Consider the following 15941-nt stretch of genomic DNA (forward strand, 5'->3'; position numbering starts at 1 on the left):
TAGAGATTGTTGAATTTATGGAAAATAGAAATACTTCATTGACTTATTATAATCAAAGTACATGAACCTCTATTTATAATAGAGAAAAATAGTGGTGTCCAATAACAATAAAACTTCCCTTGTCCCAATTACACCCAAACTCTAACACTTAAAGATAAGTCCTAGCATAATAAATAACTTAATATAAAAAAAAAGACAAATATAACTCAAACTAGAACTCTTCTAGGACATAACCATAAGATAAAGATGTCTTTGTGGGTCCTTCTTGATCTTCCAACCAACTTATGGTTATCTTTGTGAGTCCTTCTTGATCTTCCAATCAACTTGTGGTTATCTTTGTGAGTCCTTGATCTTTCAACTTATGTGATAAGGATGTCAGCTTGTGGTAATCATAGTGGGTCCTACTTCTTATGTGTATGGGCCCATCTTATAATACTCTTAGATAGGGGGCCTTCCTTGGTTGTGTGGGCTGAAGCCCTCTTCCAACACTCCCCCTCAAGCTGGGGTTGAGAGAACATCATGAACTCCCAGCTTGCTGCAAATGATGTATAAAATCTTTTTGTATAAAATGGTAGTCCTCCCATCTTCCCTCATGCTGGTGTTCTCTACCATAAGACCAACTGGCCAATTCATAGTGGGGGGGAGGGGGGTGCGATATATCGTAGATGTAATAATAAGTTCCTCCATTATGGTTTCCCAATCGTGATATTTTTTGACAAGGTATCCTCCATCATACCATGATATTTGTTTTACAAGACCTGTCATGGTTTCCTGACCTTGATATTTTTTGATAAGGTGTGCTCCGTCATGGTTTCCCAATCGGGATTTTTTTTGACAGGGCCCGTCATGGTTTCCCAACCGTGATATTTTTTTACGGGGTCAACTAAATGATGACATGAGAAAGGATATCGAGGCTACCTCTTCTTCAATAATAATATCCCCAAATAGACATAATAGTTGTAGGTGAATATAACATGACTATCTTCCAATACATATAACACAAACCAAAATAAGAAACCTTATAGAAGGACCCATGAAATAATCATAATACGATATAAATATTATTTCTTAGATGCAAAAGCTTCATCTTATGTGCTCCCCCTTTCTTGAATATTTTGGTCACATAAAACTAATCCACAACATATGAAATAAAATACCTCTTCCTTGTACTTCTTCTACTTCTCCCCCTCAAGCTGGGAGGTAATGACAGTGATCCTAGCTTGAACCAAATATCATAGATGTAGCAATAAGCCCAAATAACAAAGACGTATAAATAAGCCCTCAAGCTAAGGAGAAGTGAGATATTTTCCTGATATCAACTCAAAAAGTGACGCAAAACAATGGGATTAAATTCGGAGATTTCAATGCAACAGAATACCAATATGACCTTTAATTATTCCAATGAGAATATATATTTAAATATAGATCATAATGACATGAAATTTTATCATTATGAAACTAGACTGAAATAACTTTAATTCAAGTATAACTACTCTTCATAAAATATAATTATCAGAAGATAAATAATCTGATAGAATTCGGTCTCTGTCATCTAGCTGAACTAAACAATGTTTCTCATTTTTTTTCCAGCATAATCATTGACTCTTCCAAGATTTATATCGCCTTATAAAAAACTCAGATCATGAATTGGATGAATAGGTAAGAAAATATACTTATATATCTTTCTTTTTATATATATAAAGTCTCGTTCTTGATAGCATAAAATACCTCGAAAGTTGAAGCTTTCTACTGCTCAAACCTTTTTTTTCAATATGACCTTTATTACTTCAAATATCAATTTCTCTTTGTAGATAAATTCGATTGAAAATTGGTTGAATACGTAAGAGAATAGACTTATAGATATTTATTTTGATATATATATCTCCATAAAAAGTCTCGTTCTTGATAGCATAAAATACCTCGGAAGTTAAAGCTTTCTGCAGCTGCTCGAACCTCTTTTGTAATCAGACCTTTGCTCATTCAAATATCGATTTCTCTTTGTAGATAACTCCGATTGGAAAAAAATCATTTTTACTTAAAAAGTAGACTCAAATATATTTTCGTCAATATATAATTAACAATATTTAAATCTTAATATAGAGGTGAAAAATGTAAATCAAACTACGGGTGTAGGGACTGAAAAAAATAACTACAAACCTAGACTTAGGGTTTAGGGTTTAGAGAAAAGGATCTCATTATCTTTGTGGGTTGACCAAGTCAACTGATAGAACCTACTCTAATAATATATTGCATTTATGGAAAGTAGAAATACTTCATTGACTTATTATAATAATAGTACATGAACCTCTATTTATAATAGAAGAAAGTAGTGGTGTCTAGTTTGGCATTAGAAAGTTATAAATACCCCACCAAACCATGGATTGAGAAGTTAATGAATATTTATTGGTAAAATCTTTGAGCTTTTATCCTCAAATTAAAAAACTTATCAAAAGTGTTTTAGAGTGAAAGATTGAGCTTTACTCTTGAAAAATTCATCACTATTTCCATACTTTTCTTTGCATTGCAGACTAGATAAGCTCCCTCACTCCACATTGTGTTGCAAAAGAAAGGAACTCTCCAAGTTAAGGTTGTAAGTTTTTCTTTCTTTGATTTTCAATTTGTGAAAGGCTCATCTAGAACCTATTCAATCTAGATAGAAAGGGCCAACTAGAGCTAGAATCTAGCCAATCTCTTAGGGAGATTATTATTGTAAAAGAGTGTATTGAGCTATACGTGGCTTAAAAGAGAGCCAAAATCTAAGTGTAAATTCCAACTATTAGAGCTAAAAAATAGTGAAATTTCCCAAGTAAGGGTTTTCGTGCAGTGAATACCATTAGGGGAACATCAATAACAAAAATTCTCTTTGTGTTATGTTTTGTCAATGTTTATATTTCATCGAAATTGCGAATTTGCATGATCTTTTATTTACATGTTTTACATAGTTTTTAATTTGAAATATTCGATTCACCCCCCTCTTGATAAGCCACATGGGCCAACACCATGTATCAACTCTTTTTGCTCATGTGGCACTTAGGTAGCTCTTAGGTGGCATTTTATTTTGTTTTGATTTTAATCGTTGTCCATTCAATGAGCTTTAGTGTAACCATCGATGGGACCTTGATTTTAGCAATTAGTCCTGATTTTGACCAAAATTCTGATTTTGATCATTGACCGACCATTTGACTAAACCTTCATGGTTTGACCGTTGAGAGTTTAGACTTTGAATGCTGATAAACTAGTGAGTAAGTTCCTTGAATCTTGACTATTGATCAATGTCAACGATCTAGACCGTAGATTGAGGGTCCTAATTTTGATGCTTAAATTTGCATGTCAACATATGCCCCCTTCAAGACTTCATTCGTCGAGTAGATGATCAAGGCTTGAAGTTCCCTTTTATTTTTTATTTTATTTTACTGAATGATCCAACGTAAGTTGAGGATTTGTGAGTTTTCGGTTCATCGATATACTGTCTTGAAAAGATCCATGGGCCAACATTTTTAATTTTTTTGTAAAATGGGACTTGTACATCGATCTTCCATGCATGAGGCGAAGTTGCCAAAGCCTTTGATAATTTGACAACTAGATATTGAAGACTAAAACGAGGCCATAGTAAACAAAGACATGGGTCCACTTGATGAAGGACCTATGCTTTATCTTCTATAGGAAAATCCAAATCTCAAACAAACATTGTCTCCTAGTAGAATTCAAATGTCAAAACTATCTCATGGATAATACAAATTTCAAACAAGCTAACTCACAACAACTAAGGTTATCGAATGGCTATTTCTGTCCAATTCGAATAGTCTGCAACTGCTTCAACATTTCGTGTTGGTCTCCAAATTGGATTGCAACGATGCGAGTTGGCACTCTTTGCTAATTTGTTCAAGGTGCTGCACATCTTGAGTTAAACTTGTCCAAGGTCGTCAATCTCCAGGTAAGCTTTCAAGCTTTTTCCCCTTTTTTTCTTCCTAGTTTTCTTCTTCTCGGTTTTTTTTATCCTTTCTTCTGGTTTTTTCTTCTCCTTTGTTCTATTCTATTTTTTTTTTCTCTTTCTCTCAGTTTTCTTCTTCTGCTTTCTTCTCTTCTTTTTTTCTCCTTTCGTTTCTCTTGTTTTTTTCTTCCTCGTATACTTTCTTTTTCTCTCTCTTCTAATTTTTTTAGGCGCTCCGATGGCCAAAGGCAAATTCCCAACCACCACAATGCTACCTGGAGGAGCAAGCTGTTGTGGCTCGACTTTCCACCTATCACTCTGCCTTTGATGGGTGAGAGGAAGACAAGCCATGGGGGCTCATGCTCGTGAGGTGTGATGGGTTTGGATTCAAATTCCGGAACCCAAATCTGATTAATATCCAGACTCGCTGTTAGGTTCCATCGATACTCGGACATGCACGTGCCTCTAATCTTCGGCTGTGTAGGACCCGATTCACTCCCTAAATCCAATTTCTGAGTCTGCGTTGGGACCCATGCACGTGCAGCACCCGACTCTTGAAAACTAGATTCAATTTTTGAATCCACACCAATATCGCACATGCATTCGTCCATGCACATATACGATTCTAGTTTCATAAGTGGATCAAAGTTCTTTTTGGGCTTTTTGGAAAAGTGGCTTTTCAGAAAATCGGCTTCTTAGGAAGAGTTTCGAGTTAAAACCCTTTATTTTCTTGTTGTAACTTAGCCATTTTTTTTATTCTTTTCCAATTAAAATAGTACCGCAATAACTTTGTATAGAAGGTCAGGAGAGGAACTAAAATCTCTAATATAATTCATCAGAGTCATTAATCATTCGAGAAACTCCATGATTTTACGCAATTTAGCTACATCTAATTGCTTGTAGATTCAAAAAAATCCAATGTAAACATCCTCAAGAAGGAACTAAGGTAGAATTGATCATCCAGTATTGTTTGATTATGCATTGAAACATTGACAGACATTCCCGTGACTCTGATTTACACGAACAAAATTCCTTGCTTTCACTTTTCATTTAGTATGGCCATGTGGCATTCCATCATTAGGTGTCTCGACTTGCTAGTATTTAGGTAAATAAACACTTTTTTTTTTACCAAAGTCATAACCATTCGCCTTAGTTTGGTTTAGTAGTGTTGCTGAAGAGAACCTATTGCTCTAGTTCATAATACATTGTTGAGGTCGTGAATCGTTGCTTCTTAGTTTATGGTTGTTATTAAATTGCCTAGATGTTGTTGATTTGTTTGGTGGGATAGGAGGCTGCAAGGCCACTATGATGAGAGTTTTGAGTCTATTTGAGGTCATCTCGTCCAAGGGTATTTAATGTTATTGAAGGTTGCAGTGTTTATGCCTTATAGAGAAACACTTGCTACTATTCACAATTTGTCATTGAGCCTTATTCGTGACTATGGTTGCTTGAAGTTATAGCTTACTAAACGTACTTGTATGTCCTTGAGCCTCGTCAGTTCATAACTTGCAATGAGGGGCGATTGTTGATGGATTCGTTCAAGATTGAGAGTTGTTGGGCCGCCAATTTGTGTCAAAGTTTGACTATGTTGCTCTCCCAAATCTGTTGAGATTGTACACTAGTCATTATTCGATGTGCTTGCAATATTTCAAGATTACTGTTGTTACGACTAGTTTGTTCAAGATTATCACACTCAAGGTTGTTTGAAACTTAGCTCATGTAAGCTTTCTCATTGTCTTTTCCAAAAAGATTTAAATGTGCTATTTGAGAGTGTACTTATGGGAAACATTCAATCAAAACACATAATACTCGATAATGATTTTGAAGAGACTTTAAACAGTGGTTGTGGCCATCCTCGCCATGCTAAGAAAAATAGACTAGCCCAACCAATAGAAGGTTCAAAAATCTATGATCATGAAATAACCAAATAGATTGATGTTACTACCAAGGATGTCGTTACCCAAATTCTTGTCTCAAAACCAAAAGGGAGACCAGCTAGCATAATTTCCATAGTGCCACTTATTTTGGCAAGTGATGCACTCGTGTCTTCAACCAAAAAAAATCCAAATAAAGGCTAAAGCAAGAAGAAACTCTCCACAATAACTAATGCAACATAGTTTGATGGCACAAAGGATGATGCACCAATTAGTCTCAAAGGCATTCAAACACCTCTTAGTGATGCTCAAAGATATGATCTATATGCCAAGGTGACACAAACTCAACCCGTGAGTAGTACTCCTCAAAAATCTCTTGCAATAAACATCAATTTATTAAAGAAAATTATTGAAGAGGAAACTAGTATCTCTAAGGTAGACACCGATGCCTGCCAAAAGGAGGTTGAATCTAAACTTCATAGAATTTCATGCACAAAAAAGTTGAGATCCCTAGAAAACCTATACAAGATGTAAGAAACCATTTAGGCTCATATAGAAGTAATTGAAACTACCCAACAACTAATGGAAGAAAACATCAATCACTCCCCAACAATTAGTAGAGGAGATGATTGAAGTCGATCTACAACCTATAGATGATGTGGTCTCTCAACAACTTGTAGAGGAAGAGGTTAATACTTTCTTACAAACCGCTAAAGTGGAGGTTAGATATTATGTGAAGCTTAATGAAGCACAAACTGATGTTTCTAATCTTGCAAAGAGTTTGCACTATGAAGATATTATGTCTATCATGAAACCATTGTTTGACTTCTACCAAAAGATAGCATCTAAAGTGGTCAAACAATTCTGTCATAGTCTTGCATCCCCTTCTCCTGGAGATGTCCCTAGTGTTGTAATAAGAGTGAATTATATCCTTGACATGATGAAGAATGTTGAGGTCAACCCTCTTCCTTTGAAGACGACAATAGTCAAGTTTTCTTGGAAAGCAAGGTGTGTAGTTGAGGCCAATGCGTCTAAGGCTATTTGAAGTTCCAAAAGATCATTGCATTGGTGAGCAACATGAAGGATTTTTCCAAAACTCATTTTAGGCTTTTCTAATTGTGAAGAGAAGTTGAAATTTGCTTTAGACTTTTCCATCAAGTAGCATGGTGGATTGTGCCAAAACTTGTTGTACGCTTTTCTAGCTGCAAAGAGGTTTTGTATAATCTTATTCTTTGTGCTACCGAATAGTGTGACAGACCTTACCTCTACTTATCGTAGACTTTTCTAGTTGCAAGAATAACTGATCTTTTTGCTTCACTTTTTTAGTAGCTAATGTTGATTAAGTTTCCTATTTGTTTTCAAAATCTAGTCAAGATTTTACTAATTTGAGTTCTTTCCTTTCTTTAGTTTCCATAGCAAAAGTTATCCCATTATGAATTTAGTTTCCTTTTTTATAAAGTCTGAAAATTTTGAAATAGAAAGTCTTGTTTCCTCATTCTTAATTCCAAGTATTAGTGTTCCAACTCTTCCTTAATCCAGAATTATTTCTTGAATATTTTCTTTGTAAATTGGTCTTGTGTTAAAAAGTAATTGCCTCATTTGGGAAGTCTTTTTTTTTAGAAAGTTTCATTTATTATGTTCCTTCTCAAAACTTTATTATTGGATTTTTTAAAGTTTCCTCTAATAGAGGAATTATTTTTTTATCTCCCTCTTGAGTCAAACCTAGTCAGTTTTTATCCATCTATTGGTCTAAAAGTACCTCCTTCGTAATTGAAATTATAAAGAGATGCATTGTGTGCCACCTTGCTTTTAAAGTATGAGAGCTACTATCTTTTTATTCACACCCTTAATTCCTCAAAGTACTTTCTTCAATTTGTTTTTGTTAAAATCACTTCAAAGCAATGCCCACATACCCACTACCTAAAAAGTATAGGAGTATGCCTAATATCTAGCTTGAGTCAAGTCTTTTTATTCTTCACCCAAGAGGTGTTTTTTGTTTGAGCTACCCTTAAAAAGTGAGTAGTCTCTTTATTGTGCTCTAAAGTTGGGCTATTTTTCCATCTTTAAAATTGAGCAGAGTGTGTTTAAGACTATGACCGTTACTGCTAGGAATGATTTTTCTTCTCTCACCATTATATTGTGCAAGTTGGGCCTCTTGGTAAAGAACAAAGAGATTCCCAACTTGAGGCTGAGAAGTAGAAGAATAACTAGAAGAAAGAGGTAACCAACAATGAAGAATTCCACGTGTTATGGTAATTAAGGTTTATGTGGTTAGAATATCCAAGTGACAGGGAGACAAGATGAGAACAAGATGAAGATTAAAAGCAATTATGTGAAAAAGAAGAAGATGAATAAAATCAAGGCAATCAAAAAAAAATTTCAAGCAAACAAGTTTATTGACCAAGATTATTTGCAAAGTTAAGTTACAAACACCAGCTTGAGGGGGAGTGTTAAGAGACACCCACATCTATAGGGGTAGCATGGCTGGTAAATAAGACAACTTCCATGGAGATGACATAGAGTTGTAATCATTCAAGTTGGTGTATGTCCTCTTATGTCTTTTTCCTTTTTAAGCATGTAATCCTAAGGGCATTGTAGTCATTGTAAACACCTTCAGTAAACTATAAATATAACTTCAAGGTACGGGGTAGAACATTCAGTTAGAAATTAGACACCCCAATTCCAAATTAACTAGAGCAATAATAATAAACACGAAAGAAGGGAAACAACAAGCACGAAAAAACACAACAAGATTTATACAAGTTCCCCTCAAGGTGAGATTACGTCCTGTCTTCCGCCTCTGTATTAATCCACTATGAAGATGAAATACTTTGAAAGAGAAATCACACACTTACATGTGTTTCTTTCTAACCTCTCAGGCTGCAACTCGAGATGCTCCTCGATATAAGATGATAAAACCTTAATAGCGGCGCCCCTCAATTATACAGAGAAAATTAGGGCAACCTTATTACAAGAGTGAAATTCCCAAACTACTCTTAATAAAATAACAATTAATATATCCGCGACCAACTCATCGTAAGGCGTTAATTAGGCTTCACAACTTAACACATTCAAGCTTCTTCCTCTTGGCTCAAATTCGCCCTTACACCTCTCTTTTTTACTTTTCTCTTTCCCATGGTTTCTTCTCTCCTCTCTCCTGAGAGCTAGAGTTCCTCTCTTCTATCATTCCCTTGAGATCTCTTGTGTTTATATGTTATCCGTAGAAATCAACAATTTGCTAGAAGCTTGAAAATTTCTTGAGGAGACCTACCCCAAGTTTCCTTGAAAGTTGGATTCTTGATATTAAGGACAACTTCTTACACTTGTTTTGCTTGAAGTATGGTCAACCATGGTAACTACTTCAGATGTTCCTTCTTCTTCTTTTGGTGAATAGTTGATGATAGGAGTCCATGGTTTGACTACCATGGGCCACTTAAATCTATTTGGAGCTTAATCCTCCATGTCATCCTCAATTGGATCAAACATCGAGTTTTCTTCTTCCTCCTCCTCATGTTTGCTTCTTCCTTTAAGCAAAAGTCCTTTGGCCGCCCTAGCCTTTATACAACTTTTCTGCTTGCCAACTGATGTAGAATTTAATTACATCGGCTTTAATAGCTCGCAAGCGTACGAATCGTTCATGTAATCTAGCAGTAAGCGAGGGTCATATCCACAGGGAGGATTGAATTTTGTGTATTCTTCAGTCAACTAGCCTAACCAAATATGTGAATTAATCTGAACTAAACACTAATTATATCCTACATTATCCAGCAATAATCTAATTAACTACTTGCACAACAGGAAACGTCAACTCTGGATTTTATCGTGATTCGTGCCTCTCTCGAGTGCCACGAAACCACGAATCCGGATTCTCAAACCTTGCGTCTAGCCCCTCTCGGGCGCCTAGAGTTAATGACAAAGAGAGGATTACAATAAAATGCAGAGAATCAATTTCTTATTGTGATGATGCTAAAATTATCAACTCTGGATTTTACCGTGATTCATGCCTCTCTCGAGCGCCACGTAATCACGAATCCGATTTCTCAATCCTTGCGTCTATCCCCTCTCGGGCGCATAGAGTGAAAGACAGAAATCGGATTAAAATACCAAAATCCAACCTCAATTATAATCCTACCCTAATTAGCTAATTTAATCAAATATCTAGAAAGCAAATCTTAAATAAATATTAATTATCAAATCAGATTCAATTAACATTCAAAACCTAAGTTCAAACCATATAAAAACTAAATTCAATAATGACGAATTACTCCCCTTCTTCCTCCCCTCGCTCGGGCAGCAACTCGTTCTCACGGGTGCTGCAATTTCCCGAAATCAATGGCTTCGGGATGGCAAGAGTGAGTGGCCAGAGGTAGAGACGACTCCGGCGACGACAGTTAGAAGCCGACGGACGGAGGTAACGTCCGGCGAAGAGCGAAACAAAGCTGACGTTCTCTAACCGGCTCTCTCGAGTCTCGGTTGGAGTCAGAATGGCTCCGGGACTGGTCGGAATATGTGATAGACGCCGGAGGATGGTCGAAAAGCTGGATTGGCACCGGAGAAGCCCTCTCGGATCACTTCTCGGCCTGGCGAGCGACGACTGTCGAACTCACCTCGACGGAGACTCTCTCAAGCTCTCCTCGGGTTTGTTCTCGGTTGCTGGACGGCAGTGGATGGCGGTGGACGACGGTGGCGCGACGGAAGGTATTGGCCCAGCGAACGACGATGGGGAACTCCTCTCGGGTCCTCCCCTATTTCCGGTCAAAGTACTCTGTTTTCTCTTCACGCTTCCCCCTCTCGGGTCTCCCCTCTCGGGTTTTCCCTCCCGGGTCTCTCCTCTCGGGCCCCCTTTCGACCTCCTCTTTCGACGTCCCCCTTTTGCTTTAAATACCATCTTATTTATTTTTAAACGATTTGACCTAAAAATCATCTCCATTTCACTAAGGGCATTTTGGTAAATATCTCCTTCTCCACCATAATTCTCCTGAAATTCCATAATTAAATCTATAAAAAAGCATTTCAGGAAGAAATAAACCTTCAAAACAATGAAATATAATTCAGGAGAGAAAAATATGCAATATCGACAGTGATTAATGCCAAATTCAATAAATGCTCATTTCATTTGAAAACCGATAAATAACCACCTATAACACAATTATAAAGGTTATTCTATTATAATTAACTTAGTTCTCATGTCAGAATATAGCATCTATCACCAACTTACCTTGCTCTTGACTTGATTGTCCTTTTCTAAGCCACCAAAAAATAGTCTTCTGGGCTATTGAAGCATCTTGAGAGCTATTAGATGGTTGAGAAATTTTCAAGACTTCTAATCTTCGGAAAACAAATTTGATGGATGTGGAGTTGTTTGAATGAGTTTCATCACTACATCATGTAAAGATTGAATGACATGTTTTTGGAATGCTAATATGATCAAATATCAAACCTCAAGGCTTTGAAACAAAATCACTATTCTTTTCTTGTGTGTGCCTTTTAACTGACACTTGGTATACAGTTGTCACATTCCCTAGAAATCTGAACAGGTTCTTCACCCTAGAAGCCTATACCATGTTGATTCTCTAGAATGGCAAACCTTTTTTTTCTCAATTTCTCCTAAATTGGTGTTAATGTTGAACTGCGAATTGGCGTTGTTCCATGAAGCTTGCCTTCTAAAAAATTGTACCCAATTTTAGACATGAGTCAATATGTAGTGGGGTCATGCCCTTCTTTTGTACGAGTTGAAGGCAATGATTGCGACAGTTCGACGTCACCTTCTTGGAGCTCAATAATGCTTCAAATTTTGAGCTTTGGAAGTTGCATTGTGACCTTGTCTAAGTGAAGGGACTTTCATTAGCAAAGACTATTTTTTCTTCACGATCTTTATAGTAAGCATTTATGGAGAGTTGAAAGAACAACCTTGAGTGAAGAGACTTTCATTAGCAAAGACTATTTTTTCTTCACCATCTTTATAGTATTTAAGCATTGATGGAGAGTTGAAAGAACAACCTTAAGTGAAGAGACTTTCATTAGCAAAGACTATTTTTTCTTCACCATCTTTATAGTATTTAAGCACTGATGGAGAGTTGAAAGAACAACCTTAAGTGAAGGGACTTTCATTAGCAAAGACTATTTTTTCTTTACCATATTTATAGTATTTAAGCATTGATGGAGAGTTGACACCTTAGATCATCAAGGAGCTTGTGACAAGGTCATTTATCGTATCCCCAATTTTTTTTTTTTTTGGTTTGGATAAGGAGAATGTTGATCACAAAACCACTATAAAGGAGGATTTGGTTAATAAATTGCTCTTTTATGTGCCTAGACACAAAGATATGTCAATTATGTAATTTTGAGTCAATTTGTGGGTCTTCCTCTGTGAAGGAGATGCACAACAAGCCTGAAACTATAGTATTTGACAGATTGTTATGAAGCATATTGACTTGTTCAACTTCTGCAATCACCTTTTTTTTGGTGAAGAGATGACTTTGATCAACACTTCTCATGATCGAATTGGTAGCTCGAGATCATCATGAGCAACATAAGCTGGAGACAATTGTTTTAAGTGTGTGTCTATGTCTGTGTCTACTTACCTCTAGCAATGTTAAAAAAGAGATGGGGTACCAACTATTTTCCACTTTGTTGCTCAACTTTGTTCGAAGAAGATTGTGAACATGAGGTTACCAACATTGGTGTCCATGTCATGAACCACATAGGCATATAATTTGTGAGTGTGATTCTTCTTCTATGCTTGCATTTCTCCTTTTGTACAAAGAGGTGTTATGGTCTCATCTTCACAATGCCTTTATCCTTTGTATCTTTGTCTTGTGAAACTTTTTTGTAGTTGTTTTACTTTGTGAGACTGATGCAATCATTTCCTTTTGACCTCTTTTCTTTTGTAACACCAGTGTCTATCCCTCATCTTCAACTTTCTTTGAAATGGATGCTCTAGGAATTTGAGTTTAAGGGTAAGAGCTCCCTATACAACCCTAACAACCAATACATTACATAGTAAGAACTTAAATAAAAAGGGTCTCACTTACTTAGTGTGAAGTTTTTTTATCAACACTGTTGAATCTTATGATCCTGTTATATCAACTTTGAGAAGCCTTTGAGGGAGAAGAATGAACTAGGAAGGGAAGAGAGAGAGAGAGAGAGAGAAAGAGAGAGAGAACTCAAAGGTGTGGAGAAGGGGAGGCAAGGTTAGGGTGTTCTACTTGAACCTTAATTCCTCACCCTTAAGCCATATATACAACACTTGAAGTTGAGAAAATTACATAACTATCCTCTAAACTTGAGAGTTGGGAATAAGGATTAAATTAAGTAAATATTACAAGTATGCCACTCTTCTAACAATTTCCCTCAAGTGGTGAAAAAACATCATAAATCCCCAGCTTGGAGCACGTAGTGTTTATTGTTTTTAATGCAATCGGCTTTGTGAAGATATCAATGGCATGGCCTTGAGTTGGAACATATTCAAGGCTTATAACACTAGCTTGTAACTATTCTTTAACAAAATGGCAATCAACCTAGATGTGTGTTGTCCTTAAATGACAAACCAGATTGAAAGAAATATGGATGGTTGCTTCATTATCACAATTGAGTTTCATTGGGATGTCTCTACTAAAACCCAATTTTGAGAAAAGGGAATTAATCCACATTAGTTCATTCACTACATGTGTCGTTTTCTGTATTCTACTTCTATACTAAATGGAGTGACCACATTTTGTTTCTTGCTCTTCAAAGTTACAAAATTTTCTCCAACAAATGTAAAATATCCAAAGGTAGATTTCCTGTCATCCGAAGAGCCTACTTAATAAGCATTTGCAAAGCTTTCAACATTAATGTGACTATGGCATTTATATAGAAGTCCCTATCCAAGAGATTTTTTAGTATCATAAAACTTATTCTTGGCGGAATTGCCACATATGATATTGAGAACAATTTTGTTAAGAAATACCACCCTTCTTTCTCGAGAAGAGATGGGAAAGATGCTCAATATCATTTGATTGAATAGTTGCCTCAACTCCTTGTTGTTTGAAGAAACCCTCCACTTCAATTGGTCTTTTTTCACAAAAAACAGACATGAGATAACAAATCAAGTGATTCACTAAGATTCCGAAGAGTTGTCCCGAATTCAAGTTGATTATGCTTTGGTTCTTCCTCGGAGAAAGACAATAAAAGAATTCCCAATCATGGTCCTTGCCGATCGGATCATCCGTATAAGAAACAAAAAAGAAAATTCAAATATTTGATATATTTCTCTTTGAATGAGATCTCATGTCCAGCTATGGTTTCATTAGCTATCTTACAACTAGAATCCCTCTTTTTTTCGATCTGGTTCCTCCACCACCATGAACCCCAGTTAGATTCAGGAAAGATACACTTTTTAGTTATTAGGAGAACCCTAGTTAGATTCAGGAAAAGATACATTTTTTTTTAGTTTTTATAATTACGATCATTGTACCTGCTTCCTTCATTAAATGAATCATTTACGAACACCTAAACAAAGATCAATCAACCACTGCAATTCCACAGATATTTAACATGGCTTTCTTATAGAATAACTATTCTCATACACAATTATTAGAAATCTCTCTTATAAAAACTTAGAATTTAAATCTTTCTTGATAAGGATATAATTGCGAAGAACTCACAAAAGCTATTCAAAATTCATGCCACTGAAATCAGCATCACAATTCGATTTGTTTTATCAACTTAGTCAATTGGATAAAAGACAGTTTAAAACCAAACCTGAACTCTAAAATATCAAAAGAAAAAACCCTTCTTCACAAGGATCAAAAAAATATAATTCAAAGTAGGTGAGAAACGTTGTGGAGGCCGAATAGTCCTAACTGACCTGCGAACTGCAGCTGTAGGAGTGGACGGCTCTGGATCTGACTGTGGAATAATAGGAATAGGTGCATTGGACCCACTCTCCCCGTCACTCGCATCTTTGCACTGAACAGTAGCCTCTGGTAGGTCATCCAATCTCATGTACTCGGACTCCTGAGGAGCTGCTTCAACAACTGTACTGGACTTGTCCTTGTACACAATCTTCTCATTGAAGATCACATTCCTGCTTCTTCTAATCTTTCGACCCTAATCATCCCAGAAAAGATAGCCAAATGCCTCGTCTCCATAGCCAATGAAATAACATTTTTTTGACTTAGCCTCAAGCTTATTACGAGCATCAGAATCAACAAGAACATAAGAAAGACAACCAAAAAGTTTAAGGTGAGAAAATTTGACCTCTTTCCCGCTCCAGGCCTCCTCAGGCAATCCACAATCCAACGGAACTGATGACCCTCTGTTGATCAAGTAGATTGCAGTACTGACTGCATCTGCCCAGAAAGTAGTGGTCATCCAGCGTGCAACCTCATGCTTCTAGCACACTCATTTATGGTTCTGTTCATACGTTCAACAACTCCATTTTGCTATAGTAGCCCAGGAATGGTATTCTCCATTCTGATACCCCGAGTTGCACAATACTCCTTGAACCCGCCATCAATATACTCACCGCCATTATCAGACCTCAAACATTTCAGTTTCAAGCCTTTCTTTTTCTCAACCATGGCCTTCCAAATTTTGAACATATTAAATACATCAGATTTATGCTTCAAAAAATAAACCCATACCTTCCTATTGTAGTCATCAATGAATGTGACATAGTAACGAGAGCTTCCAAGGGATGCCACTAGGGAAGGTCCCCACACATTTGTGTGGACAAGGTCCAATTTTTCTTTCTTCAGTGTTCTGCCACTTTAAAAAAACTGACCTTATTTTGTTTCCCCATAATGCCACTCTCACACATACCGAGATCAACTGATTTCAATTATAGTAGCTTGCCTCTAGACAAAAGTTCTTTCATGCCCTTCTGACTCATATGGCCAAGCCTGCAATGCCACAAATCTGTTGTGCTTTCTGCAACGCAAGTAGCAATAGTATTATTCAAACCAGCAATCGAATAGAGTGTACAAGTTTTCTTACCCTGAGCCAATACCAATGCCCATTTGGTGACCTTCCAGGTGCTATCTGAGAACACCACTGAATGGCCACAATCATCGAGCTGTCCAACAAAAATGAGTTTCTTCTTCAACTCAGGAATGTGTCTAACCTTTTGCAAGGTCCATTTGTTCTTGTTA

This window comes from Aristolochia californica, unplaced genomic scaffold (assembly GCF_029961685.1).
Source record: "Aristolochia californica isolate CCGP_79_NKW_82.1479 unplaced genomic scaffold, dmAriCali1.0.hap1 SCAF_16, whole genome shotgun sequence".
Classification (NCBI taxonomy): Eukaryota; Viridiplantae; Streptophyta; class Magnoliopsida; order Piperales; family Aristolochiaceae; genus Aristolochia; species Aristolochia californica.